The 17,213-nt window shown below is 39.6% G+C and overlaps 1 protein-coding gene across 5 annotated transcripts in view; it reads left to right on the top strand.

Annotated features, from left to right (window-relative positions):
* Positions 1 to 17,213, top strand: part of SNTG1 (syntrophin gamma 1) — a 577,365-nt gene that overhangs the window by 139,654 nt on the left and 420,498 nt on the right. For 3 of the 5 annotated variants that reach the window (XM_083187410.1, XM_083187407.1, XM_083187405.1), the window contains exon 2: positions 3,815 to 4,033. The exons of the other annotated variants lie outside the window; for them this stretch is intronic. The gene's annotated coding sequence lies outside the window, so the exon portion shown is untranslated. The remainder of the gene's footprint in view (positions 1 to 3,814; positions 4,034 to 17,213) is intronic. 5 annotated transcript variants of the gene reach the window in all.

Genomic DNA, 17,213 nt, shown 5'->3' with positions numbered 1-17,213 from the left:
TCAATTTGTCTTTTGATTGTAAAAAAACTTTATTTTAAAAAAAATAAATTTTGATGTTCTAGTAAAAACTTGAATACAGGTGCCTTTTTAGTAAAAGAATATATATATAAAGTAGATATAAGAGAATAGATATAGATGAAAACAGGGAAAAAGAAAAAGAAAAAATGAATAAATGAATGAAAAGATGAATGAATAAATGAATGAAAAAATGAAATGAATTATAAAAAGAATTATAAAAAATTTTTTTTTTATTATTTATTTTATTTTATTTATATTTTTTTTATATTTTTTATTTTATTTATATTTTTTTTATTTTTTTTATTATATAAGAAAATTATAAAAAAGCGTTCAATTCAAAATCGATATTCATGCCCTTTGGTTGGAGGCTTTGCAATTCGAAGATCCACTTAGCTTCTATTTGTTTCAACCGTCTAATGTGGTCTCCCCCTCTCCAACTGGGTTGAACTTTTTGTATACCGACAAATGATAAGCCTTTTGGGTTTTTTTCATGGCAAGTCAGGAAGTGGTTAGAGAGGCTGTGTGTCGTTAGTCCGCGTTTAATATTATAAATGTGTTCAGATGTCCTTATTTTTAATTGGCGTTTCGTTTGGCCAATATATTGAAATCCGCAGGGGCACTGGAGAAGATAAATCACTCCCTCTGAGTCACAAGAAATGAAATCTTTTACTTTATATTCTTTCTTGGTGCTATGTGAAATGAACTTAGTAACAGGTTTGGTGGATGTTTTCCCTTCATTTTTGCATGCTCTGCATTTTAAGCAGAAATGAAAGCCATTTGTTTTAGCTCCTTCTTCTTTATTGGCTGGGCTGATGGTACTCGTGACTAGTTCTTGTTTAAGATTCCTGGCTTTCCTGTAAATAATTCGTGGTCTATCCTGAAGGTGCGGTTTTAAATCTTCATCCAGTTGTAGGATATGCCAATTTTTCTGTAATATTTGTTCAAAGGCTTTGTGGTTGCTATTAAACTGTGTAATAAAAGAAAGTTTCTGATGATCTGTTTCTTTGTCTTTAGTTTTGTATTGAAGTGTGGTTTTCCGGTCAAGTTTGGAAACTGTGTCTAGTTGCATTTTCAATGTTTCTTCTTTGTACCCTTTCTGGATGAAGTTGTTAGTCATTGTTTCTCCTTGCTTCAGAAAAGTCGCTGTGTTGGTACAGTTCCGACGAATTCTTCTGTACTGGCCTATAGGAATGTTTCTGACCCAGGTTGGATGATGATTGCTTTGTATAGGGAGAATGTTATTGCCGTCAACGGGTTTTGTATAAGTTTCTGTAGTGAGATGATTGTCTGCTATGGAGATTGTGAGGTCTAGAAAGGTGACACTCTTCTTGCTCGTAGTGGTAGTGAATTGGAGGTTCAGGCAGTTGTTGTTCAGATGTTGTTTGAAGCCCTCTAGTTCCTCTTCGGACCCTCCCCAGATGAAAAATACATCATCGATGTACCGTTTCCACAAAATTATTTTTTCCAGATACTGGTTGTTTGACCAAATGTTGTCCACTAAGCATAATGCCACCTACCATTATGGGAGACCAGGCGGGCGGGAGGTGGGATAGAGCAGGTAGGAGACCCGACAGGCAGGTAGTGGGAAGGAGCGGGTGTGCGCGCTGTGCGCCGTGACGTCTAAAGGTCAGAGCAGGGCCTGACCTTATGGAGCTGAGCGAGACAGCACCGCAGGTCCATCCACGCAGCAGCAACACCCATTATGTCCCCAGCCGCCGTGATCTGTTTGGCGTGCTGGAGACCGGCGGCAGCAGGCAAGTCATGCAGCAGTCCTGGCTGCCGTGGGTGCTGCTGAAAATCTGTTTTGCGTGCAATCCTGTGGGGGGTCATTAGGAGGTGCCTGTGCACCCCTGGCACCCCCCGTGCGCACGCCTATGTATGTAAGCAATACAATACTGACTGTAACTGTAAAATATAGGTACTGTACACAGTTCAAATATACACAATTTAAAAATTTATAATTGGTCACCTGAATTAGTAATACGTTTGAAAGCTATTAGATATGTGGCAACATCCGTATTAAAATGTATCGCTGTCAGAAAATGTATCAGAGCCATGATGAAACATATTTTCAAGAAAGAAACTCTCTGTACAAAAATCTGTGTTCCATACTTCAAAAATAAATTGTTTATCCAGTGGGAGAATTACATAAGCTGTAAAGTCATTTATTTTATGTAAACATGAGTTTCACAAGTAATATAAAAGGCTTACAAGGCTGTTATCTAGAAATCCCAGAAAAGCAGTATGGGAAGTAATGACTAGTGTAAAAAGTTGTATACTGTAGATGTCCCAGATCAGGGATCCTCACTGTAATCAATCATTTTGTAAATTCTTAATGAAGGGCTGCCATCAGAAATTGAGGGGCTTGGGACTGACAAAATTCCCAATCTTCCTTTGTGTGAATAGAAAACCAGCTGCGGTGACAGGGCCATTGTTATGTTTCTCAGTACCCTATCCAAAATTTCAATCTAGTACCCAGCCCAACCCCACACTGACACTGATACCCACTTTTGAGCCCCTCAAATGATCATGTGGAGGTGGCATCTTAGAAGTTTCACAGCCGCCACCTGTATTAAGTACAACAAAGATGTCTTCCTCATAGACATCCTTAATTTTGTGATAAGCAGACTTGGTTGTTTCCCCAAGATCCTAACACCCTAATGGTAGAGCCGGGTTGATGTATGTGTATGTGTATGTGCACCCTTGCATTCAAGCTCAGACTGTCCGCCCATTGGAACTTCGGGGATTCACCGGTAGGCCCTGGTAATTTATGACTCCACCAACTTTTCAGGGGAGTGGGGCCTGATGCAAACTTTCACTGAGTTAATGCTGCTGGGCAGGCATCCACTATTGATTAACCCAGTGGCAGCTGCAGGCTTCTAGCATGACCACTGGGAGCCACAAATGATGAGCACTGGAGAAGGTGCAATGTTCTCCAACACAATAACACAATTACAGGTTAAGTATCTCTTATCCGAAATGCTCAGGACCATGAGCATTTTGGATAAGATATTTTTATTGTTTTTTTTTTTTAGCATACTCACCTGGTCCCCCCGATGGTCCCATGAGGTCCCCCAGCATCCTTAGCATCCCCCGCATCCATGGCAGCTTTCAGGATCTTCTTCAGCGGTCCCAGGGGTGCATTACATGAGTTTGCAGGTGCGCTGTTGACGTCACCACTTTTTTGGGATTATTTTGTATAAGAGATCTCCGGATACGGGAGACTCTACCTGTATATGTCAATGAGATTTTTTTTCTAGACATTTGCTGCCACCATCACCCACTATTGCCCCTATCTTGGGAAAGTTTCTTCTTTTTGGGTGTGCAATCATAGTAAAGCACCACAATCCCAACCCATTGCTAACATCAAGTAAATGCACCAGGTTTATTGTTTTGTTTCATGTTAGTGGCCCAAGCTTAGTCCCTCTTTCAATGTGTTCGGCAGCCTTACACCCTGGTGGACTAGGTTCACCTTAGCGATGGCCCAGGTTGGTATATATACGATAAGCAAATCTTACAGTACAGTTTGTCTCATTGGTGTTCCTTGGAGTTCTAATTCTGTAAGACATGCATCAAATAAGGAGGCTGCTTGGTATTGATTTAAAAACATGTTTCATTTATTGTACTAGTCTTCAAACAAAGTTTCTATATCTGTACATCAAGTGAGCCATTTTTAGAAACCATGTTAGAGACTGACTTAGAAAAAATACTGTATCAATAAGGTTACATTCATACACCTGCTTATATGAGCTAACAAAAGGGCGAATACCTCATAAGCCATTTTTTGTTTTTACAGATGAGGACCAGAACTAAAGAAACCCATAGGATTTCCTTTACACTCAGCAACTGTATAGCCATTGGTTAGGTCTCCCTGGCACATACAAGCAGTCAAACAAGGATAAACTATTGCTATAATGTAGCCATGCTAATCCTGCTGGAGAACACAACTGCCAGCTCATCATGAATTGCTAACTCCGCGTATCTTCACACAACAGCTTCTTATCGGAAACACATGGTAATGTAACAGTACAATATGCAGCTTTGCATCTTATTCACTGCTGTAGTATTCTGTGTTGCGTGTTCATATTGTCATTTTTACATAACGTTATTTTCATAATTTCTCAATGTTGTTCAATTGTTCAATGCAAGCACCTGTGACTTTCAATATCAAGCAATGTTTTAATCATCCGTGCAAGCCAGCATTAAACATTACTGAGCTACCTTGGTTACCTGTTCCTGTTCCATGTTCTGTGTTGATTATCTAGGTACTGTCTATAGCATGGGTCTTCAAACTGTGGCCCTCCAGTTGTTGTGGAACTACATGTCCCAGCATACCCTGACAGTTTTGGCTTGCTCTTATAGGAAAAAATGTGGCAATGCATGTTGGAACAACATCTGGAGGACCACAGTTTTAAGACCCATGGTCTATAGGATAATTTTATCTGAACATTACATATTTACGTTAAAATTCTAATTACCAGGGCTGATATAATGAGTTATGTCTACCTAATTGGTTCTGAATATATTTCATTGACCTGTCTTTTTCTGACATACACTTCCCATTTTAAATGGCATTTCTTAGTGAAAGAAATCACCAGCCGTTAAGAAAGATATGATGTGTGGATTTGAATAGAAAATGTAAATTACACTAGCTCTACCTTCCTGCCTGAATTAATACCAGTCAATCTTCTAAAGCTGCTTACTTGCTCTGTTTATGGGGAAGTTGTCATATATGCCTGTCTGTATAAATGTTTTGAAATCTGAACCATTTTAACGTCTTTTTTTTTTTTTAAATGGACAATAAAAAAAAAAAAACTGACATCAGTACACATTCTAAATCATACCTCCCAATTGTCCTGGTTTTTGTGGGACAGACCAGTTTTTTTAGGGGGAGTGTCCTGTAGTCCCAATGTGGGCATCGGTATCCCGCATTTGGGGGCACTTGTGAATCACCCCTGTTGGTGAAAATACATTGTTATCATGTGCACATTATCGATTCAGGGAGACAAAGGGGACTGGAGGCATGCCAGCAGCTCACAGAGCTGATCATGCCCCCATAGTGATGAAAATGTGAGGCATGGCTTGTTGGAGCACCAATTCTGCAGAGTCATTTTATCACTCTCCACTTTATTCTATTTTTAAGGCTTGGGTCTCAGTATTTTTATTGTCTCTGTTGTGAATCTAAATGAATCCTGTGGATTTAAATTAAGCAAACAGTATGCTTTGGCTGAATTTAGAGTAGGTTTGATTCAGTAAAAAGTTAGCTCAGTGTTCCCCAAACTCGCTGCCTTGGGGCTCTCACAGAGGTGGCCTGGGTTGATGGTTCTGGACCAATTCAATTATAGCCAATGTGATATGCAAAACTAGTACTTGTGGCTTCCAATCATACATTATGTTGACAAGCAGAAGTGAATCTTGTACCACACCACACACCTGAATCTAAGTACGACATTTAAACCCCATTTACTTAATCACATTTTTATTTCTAGATTTCTCAATGAGATACATTTTACCTAGGAGAAAGGATGAGCAGCACTGGATTTCACTGAGATTTACGAGCTATACAATTATACCTTATTATAATAATAATACTAAATAATGAAAAACATAATGAAAAACATATATATATATATATATATATATATATATATATATATATATATATATATATATATAAAAATAAAACATTTACAATCAAACATCTGAGCTCCAATTGGCCAATATAAATACAATTGCAAAAATGGGGTGAATTATGTTATGATGAATTGAGCTCCTGGCGTGTTGGTATGAATGTAGCCCTAAAACACACCCTATCATAGGGTTAAAGGTTAGAATCTGAGTTCAGTCGATTATGGAGGAGATGCTCCTTTGTTAATGGGAAAGCAAGGCACATATGTTGATGCCAATGATGACAGAAGTTCCGGTATAATACCCATCTTGGGGTAGGATAGTAATCTGGAATATTCCGTATTGGTTGGCAAGTTGTGCTTACAGGGCTGTACAATGGAGGTGGCTGGGTTCACAATCACTAGGCTTTGGTGTTGGTTCACTTCAATAATGGAGTAGCTCAATGCGTTTCATTGTATTCAGCTCACACTTTCCTCAGGAGGAAGGTGTAAGCTGAATGACTTTGCCAAAACTTACTATCAGCAGGTCCAGAAGACATGGTTGGACCACCAGAGCAGGAACTTAGTATGTTAGTATCATACCAGTGGGACCCACTTTTTGTTGAGATTCTACTGATGTCTACATATCATCAGTGCTGACATGACAAATGTTGATAAGCCACACATAACCCCATTCTTAGTAAATCATTGTAGCTCCATGGAAAATTTCCATGAATTAAATAAAAACTTCAATGCTGATAGCATCATTGGGGTCAACGACTTCTAAGGCTCATGATGTGTGAAAGTCACCAACGTTCTGCCGATTCCATAGCTGAAGAGATCAGAACATCAACTGACAATAATGTAATCACAAAAACTGTGCAGTGGGAGCTTAAGTGAATGGGTTGACATGCAAGCCTCACATCACCAAATCCAATGCCAAGCGTCAGATGGTGTGGTGATAAGCACACCTATTCTGGACTTTAGAGCAGTGGAAATGTGTTCCGTGGAGGGACAAATCACGCTTCTATGGTTAGCAGATGCTGGGAGAACATTCACTGCCTGACTGCATTATGCAAACTGTGAAGTTTGGTGGAGGGCAGATAATGGATGGGGTATTTTTTTCAGGGTTTGGGCTAGACTTCTTATCTCTCGTAAAGGTCAATCTTAGTGCTTCAGCATACAAAGTCATTTTGGACTATGCTAAACTACCAACTTTGTGGCAACATTTGTGGGAAGGCCTTTTTCGATTCCAACATGACTGTGCCCAGTGCAAAAAGCAAGGCCTATAAAGACATTATTTGAGAAGTTTGGTGTGGAAGAACTTGACTTGCCTAAACAGAGCCCTGACCACAACCCCATCAAACACCATTGGAATGAAATGGTGCAGAGATTGGGGAGAAATGCTTTCCCCATATACTGTAAGGGGGAAATAGATAACGCATGCGTCTTCAATTAGAATCCCATTGAATATTTAGATTGGGTACGATATATCCCATAGATCTTAATGAGTCGCTTGGTCTACTTTAGGGTGACCAATCCCAAGATCAGGATCCACAGGATCCTGGAATTTGGCCCCCAAAATGCCGGGATTTCAATCCCGGGATTGGAGTTTTCAATCCTGGGATTTCGGGATTAGAATGCACATGCACAGTCTAATGCCGGGCAGTGTCTGAGCGGGTGCTCAGATGCTGCCCGGCTTCTCCCTTCCCTGGCGGTGCGGCTCTGTGCAGCATGACGAGGTCAGAGGCTACGCTGGACAGGCCACACAGCTGCACAGCCCACTTCCTTCTGGGTGTGCTACCCTTCCATCACCACCAGCCCACCCACCTACCCTGGCTCCATTGCCCACCTGCCTGGGTCCTGGCTTCACCGCCCACCCTCCCAGCTGCACCACATAGCTCCCGGCTGCACCGCACATGTAAATAAATATGCGGGGCGGCCAGGGCAGGGTTTTTTTATTAGAGAAGACAATCCAGGGATCCCGGGAATCTCAGGATTGGGCATTTTTCAATCCTGAATTCCGGTTTCGAAAAAATGCCCCTTATTGACATCCCTAGTCTACATGCATTCCTTTAAGAATTTTATTTTCTGCTGCATCTATCTATCTTTGAGCTTTATAAGTATTTCTAGCAATGTTTGTTGCTCTATCTCTAGACATTGCATTACATAGCATTAGGCTCACTGCTGTTCAAATTTTTTATTTATTCATTAAAGATTGTGTCTATTGCATTATAGAATAACTTTAGGTCACGCAAGCACTACATATATGCTTTTTGAATTAGCAACTTCAGCATATAGATGATAATAGATGTAATACAATATAGGATTTATTAATACTAAGGGAACTGGTATAGCAAGAGTTCTATTACCATGGGGGTATATTGCCACTGACAGATCTTCACTAAAATATGTGATTATTGTTTTATACAGATATTTTCAACTTAAGTTAATAATAATTACAAATTAAGAAACATTTCTTGGCAACAACATTAGTTAAATAATAGAAGAAATTCTTATTGGGATTTTATTTAGCCAATCAAATTATTACTATGGTCATGCAGCATGGTCACAGAGAATAAGGTGTCAGAGTTATTGGAACTGCATACAAGATCACAGCTGCAGACTAAAACATGCCCCAAAATAGGTACAGCATGCCTTTATTTTTCCTGACACTCCCCATTACCTTCCTCAAATGGTCGGAACTGTCATTCATTTTGGGAATAAATTCTCTTTGGGTCCGCTATCACAAGGCCATTGTGACACAGGCGTAGTGGCAAAAAACACTCCACTCCACATAAATCAACTTTGCAAACGACTCTGGATCAGACTTCTGTGCCCCACTTTCCTTTTTCATCATGATTAATGTTTGAAGATATGTGAAATGCAATTGTGTGTGATTTTACAAACCTTGCAAAAAAATAAACAAAAAAACATTTTATCACTTAAAAAAATATATAATTTTCGTTTATGCATATATCAATTTAGGCAAAATGTTTGCACCAAATGTGTATTTATTATTTGTACAAAGGTTCCATAAAGCTTATCTTTTCTCCAATATGACCCCTGCTGATAATATTTAGCAAAGCTGCCTACTTTGTATATAGATAGCTCAGGCAAAACGTTAAATCCGTATTTGTTTATAGATGTATATGATTTTATATACTGTGTATCTAGCATAGCTGTAAAATTATACTGTACTCAGAGTCAAATAACATGAACGTATAGAAGGTTAAAGAGAAAGCATTGGGGGATTTCTACCATTATGTGTAATTACAGAGTTTAACATTTAGAACCTTGCTCGGAACATTCTCCAAACAACAAACCAAGTGCATGGTTAAACACAAATAATATAGGTTTAAAACTCACAGAGTAAATGGCCTGAAAAACAAACACAAGACAGCAATCAAGCAGCTGAATTACGTGCACCCTAAATAGCTGTAACCTGTTTGCCAGGAAGGAAATTGCTGAAACAGAGTTTTAAAAATTGATGAAATGAACATTGGTAGAATAAACTCTTGAGACTATTTACAAATAATAGATTTCTAAAGAGTCCTTTGGGCTGATTCTGGTTGATTCGGCAAGCTGCGTTACCGAGTGTTTGCGAATGGCTCGGCGACTATGCAAGTCGCCAAAACTCTTTACAATGGGGACCTGCACTTGCACATAAAAGACCATGTGCAGTCCCCAACCATCGGGACGGGACCGAATTCGCTCCCTTCTGAGAAAATTAGAATCACCCCCCTTGTCCTTTACACTGGTACCACTGGGAGGACTCATGGACTCCATGTTATAGTGCAAACCAGTCTTTAAGCTGTACTTGAGATGTGTGGACATGTCTTTAGACCAGGGCTGGGCAACACCTGGGATGTGTAGTTCATTAACATCTGGAGGGCCGGTGTTGCCCAGCCCTGCTCTAGACAGACACAGACAAACCATTGTAACTATTATTCTTGTACTTCATTTTATGTATGATTTTAGTATGAGTTGCAAACATAAGTTTTTCCGTCAGGATCAAAACACTCCAAATAATTAAAATATTTAGAAAACAGGATGTTCATTACAGTACTTCTACTGATGTTCATTGAAGAGTGGTTTTGGTTTAAAGTTTTTGAAGGAAAAGTTGATGGAGGATTCAGAAGAGAACATTGAAAAATATAGATCAGAAAGCATCTTCAAAAAATAAAAAAACACACAATCTTACTGCATTAGACTCAATAGAGTGGAGAGTAAATGTGAAGGAATGTACCTTAAGACTGAAAGTCTTGTTATAGACTTATACTTTATCTCCTGGTTAAAGATGTAGATGGTTTATGCCCATGCATATCAGTTTTGAGTTGCATAGAGTCTTTAAGTAGAGGTTACAGGTTTCCTTCACACATCTTGGAAATTGAGGATGTTGGACTCTTTAATAAGAACTCCAGAAGAAAGCATTAGTAAAGAAGATTTATTTATGGAATCTGAAACAATAAGAAAAATACTTTTTCCAGATGCAGACATAAAGTTTAAGGGCATGTTTTATTCTGTCTGTCAGACCTGTGGCAACATTAAGAAGAATAAAGTGTTATTAAAAAGGTGTTGTCACTTCAAAACAAATAAGTAATTTGTATACCTTAGAGATAACATAAAAAGACAGACAATGGAGAAACACTGTTTCTTTGAGAAACCATCCATTACCATTCAAATTGTAAACCTAAACTTACTGTAAGTTTAGAACGAATTGTCCAAACCATTATGAACTGAAAGAAGAGGAGCAGAACAGGAGCATGATAAAAAATCTTGTTCTGGGTACCTACTGTGCATGCCATCACATTGGTATTCAAATTGGATCTCTAATGGTATATGGGATCAATTATAATGATTTTTGTCTATTAAAATGGCAAAAAAACAGCCAGGAGGTCTGAGACCAGGATACAACTAGGAAGTAATCTACAATCATAATAGTTTTCTCTGGAGGAATGTCAGATATTTACCCAGTGATAAAGGTCAGAAGTCAACTGAAATCGATAACTTCTATGGGAGAGTATTAGTGAGTTATCAGGGTACAACAATTCAATAAAAAGCATCTTCTTTAACATGTTTGGATACATTGGATGATGTAACAGAATTAGGTCAAGTGGCAAAAGGAATAATGCACAATAATTCTGATATGGATCAAAACTACATTTGGATCAGAGATGGATTTGATTCATCCAAGGCATTTCTCTGTGAACATCCGCACAAAAAGAGAAGTGGTCATGTATCACAGGGTGTGGCCTCGCTGCACTCCTGCTGACCAAGCAGAATGGGTACTCTTTACTTAGTTGGGCGCCAGCGATTAAAATCGCGGGCGTCGGGGGTAAAAATCGCGGTCATCGCGGGCATCGCGGGTAAATCGGGATGGCCGCGATGCCCGCGATGACCGCGATTTTCCCATAGGGAACAATGTTAAAACGGCTGATTGACCGCGATTTTACTGTTAAATGCCTCAATGGACCCGATTTGGGGCCAAATAGGTCAAATTAACCCTTAAATGTCCCCCCAAATTTTTAACGCCACCCCACGATCCACGCCAACCCGAAGCGTGGCGAGCGCAGCGAGCCCGCGAGGGGCGGCGGTACGCGTCCTCCGACCTTTTCATGCCCTACTATCCACTAGGGCGTGGTGTGAGAATATAATAGTGTGGCGAGCGCAGCGAGCCACCGAGCCCGAAGCGTGGCGAGCGCAGCGAGCCCCGCGAGGGGACGCGGATACCTTCACAGGTAGACACGTCCCCTCGCGGGCTTCACAGGTGTCGGCCTCGCCACGGACACCTGTGAAGCCCGCGAGGGGACGCGTCTACCTGTGAAGGTATCCGCGTCCCCTCGCGGGGCTCGCTGCGCTCGCCACGCTTCGGGTTGGCGTGGATCGTGGGGTGGCGTTAAAAATTTGGGGGGACATTTAAGGGTTAATGGGCTCTGTGGCCCATTTAACATTGATTCCTATGGCCAAATCGGGTGGATTGAGCCATTTAACAGTAAAATCGGGTCCATCGTGCGTTTTAACATTGATTCCTATGGTAAATCGTGAGCATCGCGTCGCGGGCATCGCGGGTACATTTATAGCCGGCCGCGACCGACACGATTTCCATGTTTAACATTGGTTTCAATGGGAAATCGCGGGCATCGCGTCGGTCGCGTCGCGGCCACACATAAATGTACCCGCGATGCCCGCGACGGGCGCCCATCTAGGTAAAGAGTACCGCAGAATGCTAGTAGGCAGAGCAGCTCAGCCAGGCTCTTGAACTCTAGTTAATGAAAATATTATGATTCATATAAATTAAGAAATCAAGTTCATCAAGAGGAAAATGCCTCCAATCTTCAAATGCCAATTATATGGTCAGAATTTAATTTTCAGTCAATTAATTATTTTCACTAAAGGATGACCAAAAGGCACCTATTACCAGGGTAAATAGTAAGTTATTGCAGTCTTCTTTAGCATATGGCATGAGGTATTATACATCAGGCACATTGTTTTCTACATAAAGTGGCTGCACCTGAATGCTAACTCTTTTGCAGTACATATGTGTACTCATACATCTTTGATGCAGTCATGCCAAACATTTTGGTTTAATGCATCTTCAATGCATGTCCTTGTGTTCTAATACTTCCCTTTATCTCTTGAACCTTGTTAAAACTCTTGATATATTTGAAAGTTTCTATCATGTCCCCCCTCTCCCTTATCTGCGCCAAACTATATTGAGCTTTATTGATCATAATCTTATATAGGCATAAATGAACTATTATTATTTGTAATCTTTGTACTGCAATTTTTTTCCCTCATGTGACTGCTACAGCCAGAATCTATTGCAAATAATTTGCTATGTTTTTAGATATATTTAAAAATCTCTTCTTTTCTCCATGACTTCAAATATTTTTTATCTTTCTTTTTTATCTAACTTTATTGTTTACCTTTTATTTGTATACTTTTTTGTGGTCATATAGTAGTATACTTGCTGTAGGATGTACAGAGAATATTTCTTAAAAATTCCCCATTTGGTCTCTCTGCTTTTAAGTGAACAGTTTTTCAGTCTTCAAACTTCAAGGCTTATCTGTGCTTATAAATCTTTGCTCTTCTAAAATTCATAGTTTTCTAGGTCCTTTACAAAATGTTTCATTAAAATTCAAGCCATGTTTACTATAGTGATTTAAATATTTAATATTCAGTATATGAAATTTGTTGTAGTAATCAAATCAAGCAGCACTCCCTCTTAATATTTTTTTCCTGTAACCTAAAAAATATAATTGCCAGCAACTCTAATTTACGATAATTGTTTTAAATTATATCTGGAAGGCATCATTCTTTGCAGTTCTTTTAAATAACCATGATAAATTATTTAGGTAAAACAGTTCTTGGTAGGTGACCCCAACTGGCACTGTTATCTCAATATAGACACATTAACCCTTGAAATTCCAACATCTCTATGAGAGATGCACAAAATATACGCTAAAAGTGCCAGCATTTTGTTATATAAATTCAAATAAAAAATGTTATTTAAAAAAAGATTATGGGTGAAATTTAATAGGATGAGAGATTCAGAAAGTGAGAGATTTGGTAAGAAATCTCCAGTTTTTTTAAAGCGGCAATCATTTACATTCCAAAATGTTATTTACATTTCAAAATGGTTTTGCAGTGTAAATGATTGCCGCTTTAAAAAAACCTGGAGATTTCTTACCAAATCTCTCACTTTCTGAATCTCTCATCCTATTAAATTCCCCCATTATTTCCTATATATAGTAAATGTTGATAACGTCATCATGATGAATAAAAATGTTTGCTTGGCAATTTTCACACCTATTTTGACAAATTCCATTGGCACTCAAAGGGTAAGGACTCTCCATTGTTAAAGTTTTTTCAGAGCTCCTCCCACTGGAGGGTAACAATTGATGAATATCAATACACTGAGGAGAAACCATTGATGGTTCAAAACATCTGTGGGTATCTCTAGCTACTGTACATCCCTTGACAACTGACAAATTGTAAAAGAAGGGTGGGGTCTTAAAGAAGTGCGCTAGGGTTGGATTAAATGGTGCTAGAGTAAAAAAAAACTCACAGAAACAGCATTGGATCTCTGCCATCATTGGCAGAGATTCAACTGACCTTCACCATGATCTCAGAACCATCAATAGCAAACAATCAGACTGATCCGTGCAGGCTTCACCCAAATACGGCTGAAAAATAAGGTTGTATTTTCCAGTAATTTTTGGGTCAATTACCGGCTGTATAATACATACAGCCAGTTAGTAAATTAGGAATCACCATTCAAATGAATCATGATTCCTATTCGTATTCTTTTGATGGTGTATGTATTCATATTCCTGATTAGGAATATGAATACGCCTAGAATACGAATTGCAGTATACTGTATCTGCCATAGTAAATTAGAAAAATACGAATTTACAGCCACATAGGGCGTATTCGTAGCCATTTCTGCTTAGTAAATTTCCCCCATAGCATTAATGGGCCTGGTTCAGACCTGTTAGCAAGGCTGCAATTTTTGCGCCAATGTAACACGTGCAGAGAGTTGGATTTGGGTGGGGTGTGTTCAAACTGAAATCTAAATTGCAATGTAGGACTGAAGCAGCCAGTATCTACCCTGCACATCCTACCATCCGAAGACAGTTCAGTTCTGTCCCCGTTAAAAGGTCCAGATCCGCAAGAAGCTTCTTTCCGTTAGCCGTCCATCACCTGAACAATCCAATCAAAGTGAATGCAATCCCAATATCAACAGCCAAACAACGTGACCCTACTTGGCGACCTGACCACCATAGTCGTAGCTAGAAATGGAATGCATGTAATGTCTTAATGTAATGTATGTAATGTCTTCCCCCTTACCTCTGTTTGATGCTGCACTGTAATCCACAAAAAATTCCTAGTGTGCGCAAGCATACATGGCCAATAAAGTTGATTCTATTCTATTCTATTCTTAGGATCAGTTATGTGGTAATGGACAGGATTAATTTCTGTTTGCCCACAATTTGCCTATTACATTGGTCATAAATAATTTGAATTGGTCATGAACCACTAATCCAGGGCACCCCTGCAAGTCCTCCAAGGCACCCCAGGATGCCACAGCACACAGTTTGGGATCCACTGCAGTAGGGGATTAGCAGAGTAATCCTATCACTCACTTAATCCTATTAAAGGGGTAGATGAGGAGGGCTCCATCTGTAGAATTCCCATCTTAGTAAATGTTTCCCCTATGCGTACAGTATATCATAAAGTGTGTACCCATCTCTAGGTGCTCTAGTTCAGTAATATTGTAAACATCTTAATAGAGAACATCTTAAAATGGTGCCACTTCTGAAATTTTTTGGTGACACAGTGCAGGATGGTGATAGCCAGGTCAGTGGTTTTCAAACTGGTCGCCTCGGGACACTTGCTGTGGTGCCTTGGGTTGGTGGTCCAGGACGAATTCAAATCATTTATGGCCAATTCAATAGGCAATGTTGGCTTCCAATCTTAAAATATGTGGATAATCAGAAGCAAATCATGTCCCTCAACACACAGTTGACCCTAAGGATGATATGTAAAAACTATTTAGTTAATTTAGAATTTTTTTCTCTGAATTTCTCAATAACAAACTTTTGGCCCATTGCAAAAAATGACTTATAGTCTAGAGGGGTATGGATCATTAGGTCACTAGCATGTTGATTGACAGTCATTAGGTCGACACCATTAGGTTGACATGCATTTAGGTCAACATGATTTTAGGTTGACATGCAGGAATGTCGACATGCGTTAGGTCGACCGGTCATTTGGTCGACATGTGGGTATGTTGACAGTCAAAAGATTGACATGTTTTTTTTTTTCAAAATTTTTTGTTCTGAATGTCGACACAGTTGACATGGACACTCAAGCATAGCACTGTTTCCCCTCGCATTTTTACCTACACCCGCCACTCAGGCACTATTTTATTCTCCCACCACACCCTGGTGGATGACAGAGCATGTCGGCCAAAAAATTTGTGAAAAACCCCATGTCGACCTCTTGACTGTCAACCTAACCCATGTCGACCTAAAGACCATGTCGACCTAACCCATGTCGAACTAGTTTCATGTTGACCTTCCTGCATGTCGACCTAGACTCATTTCGACCTAATGGTGTTGACCAACATGCTGGTGACCCAATGACCGTTTCCCGTCTAGAGGGCCGTGAACCACTTTTCTAGGTGCTGTTGCCTTTTGAGTGCTAAATAAACTCAAGAACATTGAATTCATATACAGTACAGTATTTGAGGATTCAAACTTTACAGTATATGGTGCTAAAGGAAACATGTTCTCCTTGCCAATACATTCCGTGATGCTTTGTTTATCTTTGTTTCATGTTGCTTAGGTTAACAGTATAATGAATCAGCAAAGCAGAGCAATACCCTTTAATTGTATGTTTACCCAGAATGGCACCAGATAATTCTTAATCAGCATTGACAGTTATGATCCATTTGTAGTTACGGTCTTTTGATTATTTAATTTCCATGAGCATCTGCTTTGTTGTTCTATTTCTTGCTCTACATTGAAAACAGTGACTAAGCTCTTCATTAATGAAAACCTTTTAAGCACATTATTTTCTATTTTGCAATCCTTTTTATGATTGCTTCCCTCTTTGATTACAGTGCATGATAAAAGCTTGCACATATGCAGGGATTTGACTCATTATTAGAGATGTGCAGAGGGGCTTGTGTTTCCGTTCTAAATAAATGTCATATTTTTGGTTTGGATTTGGGTTTATTTTAAAATTTAATAAAAACAGCTAAAATCATGTAACTTGGGTCTGTGTTTTTAACTAATCTCATCCCATGAATAATACAGTAAACATGCTGCTCTGCTCTTAAGCCAATAGTACCATTGGCTCTCTACATCGTCTCGGTTTGGACTGTTAAAGGGATTTACTGTAACATTCTGCAATCTTTCATGCTTCAATTGAATTTCCATATCAAACTTTCATGGTGTATAATTTTCTGCACCTTGTGGCTTGATTAACCTGAGTAATGCTGTAGCTCCTGTGTGAATTTTTTTTACTGAAAAAAAAAAAAACAGTTCAGTCTCTATGCTCTAATTAGCTTCTTTTCTGCAACATTCACAATGGAAACCCACTTTTCTGTCTTTACTCTATGGCTCTTATTCTGGTCCGTTCACACGGGCCGTGGTGTGGTGGGCCGGCCCACTTGCATATGGGAACGCCCTGCGTTTTATGGGTGCTCCCATGAGAACGCTGGGCGTTCTTGTGCTAATGCGGGGGGGCAGGCAGCTGACGTTTTATTATTTATTTATTTACAGTTACTTATATAGCGCAGCAGATTCCGTTGATGACAACACTGAAAGAACAAACTAGGTAAAACAGACAGACATAGAGGTTGGAGGGCCATGCTGCAAGCTTACAATCTATAGGGTATCACCAGATGTCAGCTGCCCGCCCACTTCCTTCAGAGTGCACACACACATCTAAGGTTGCTCTGAGCAACCTTGGATGTGCATGTGCCTTCCGCATCATGATGTGGGTGTTCCTCCGCAGGCTGCGAATGGATGTTTCTGTAAAACATCCATTCGCAGGCTCTGCGAGCGAATCACCCTT

Source organism: Crinia signifera, chromosome 5 (assembly GCF_055691185.1).
Source record: "Crinia signifera chromosome 5, ASM5569118v1, whole genome shotgun sequence".
In the NCBI taxonomy this organism is placed as follows: Eukaryota; Metazoa; Chordata; class Amphibia; order Anura; family Myobatrachidae; genus Crinia; species Crinia signifera.
The sequence above is the reverse complement of the archived record's forward strand: the minus strand, read 5'-3'. Positions and strand labels throughout refer to the sequence as shown.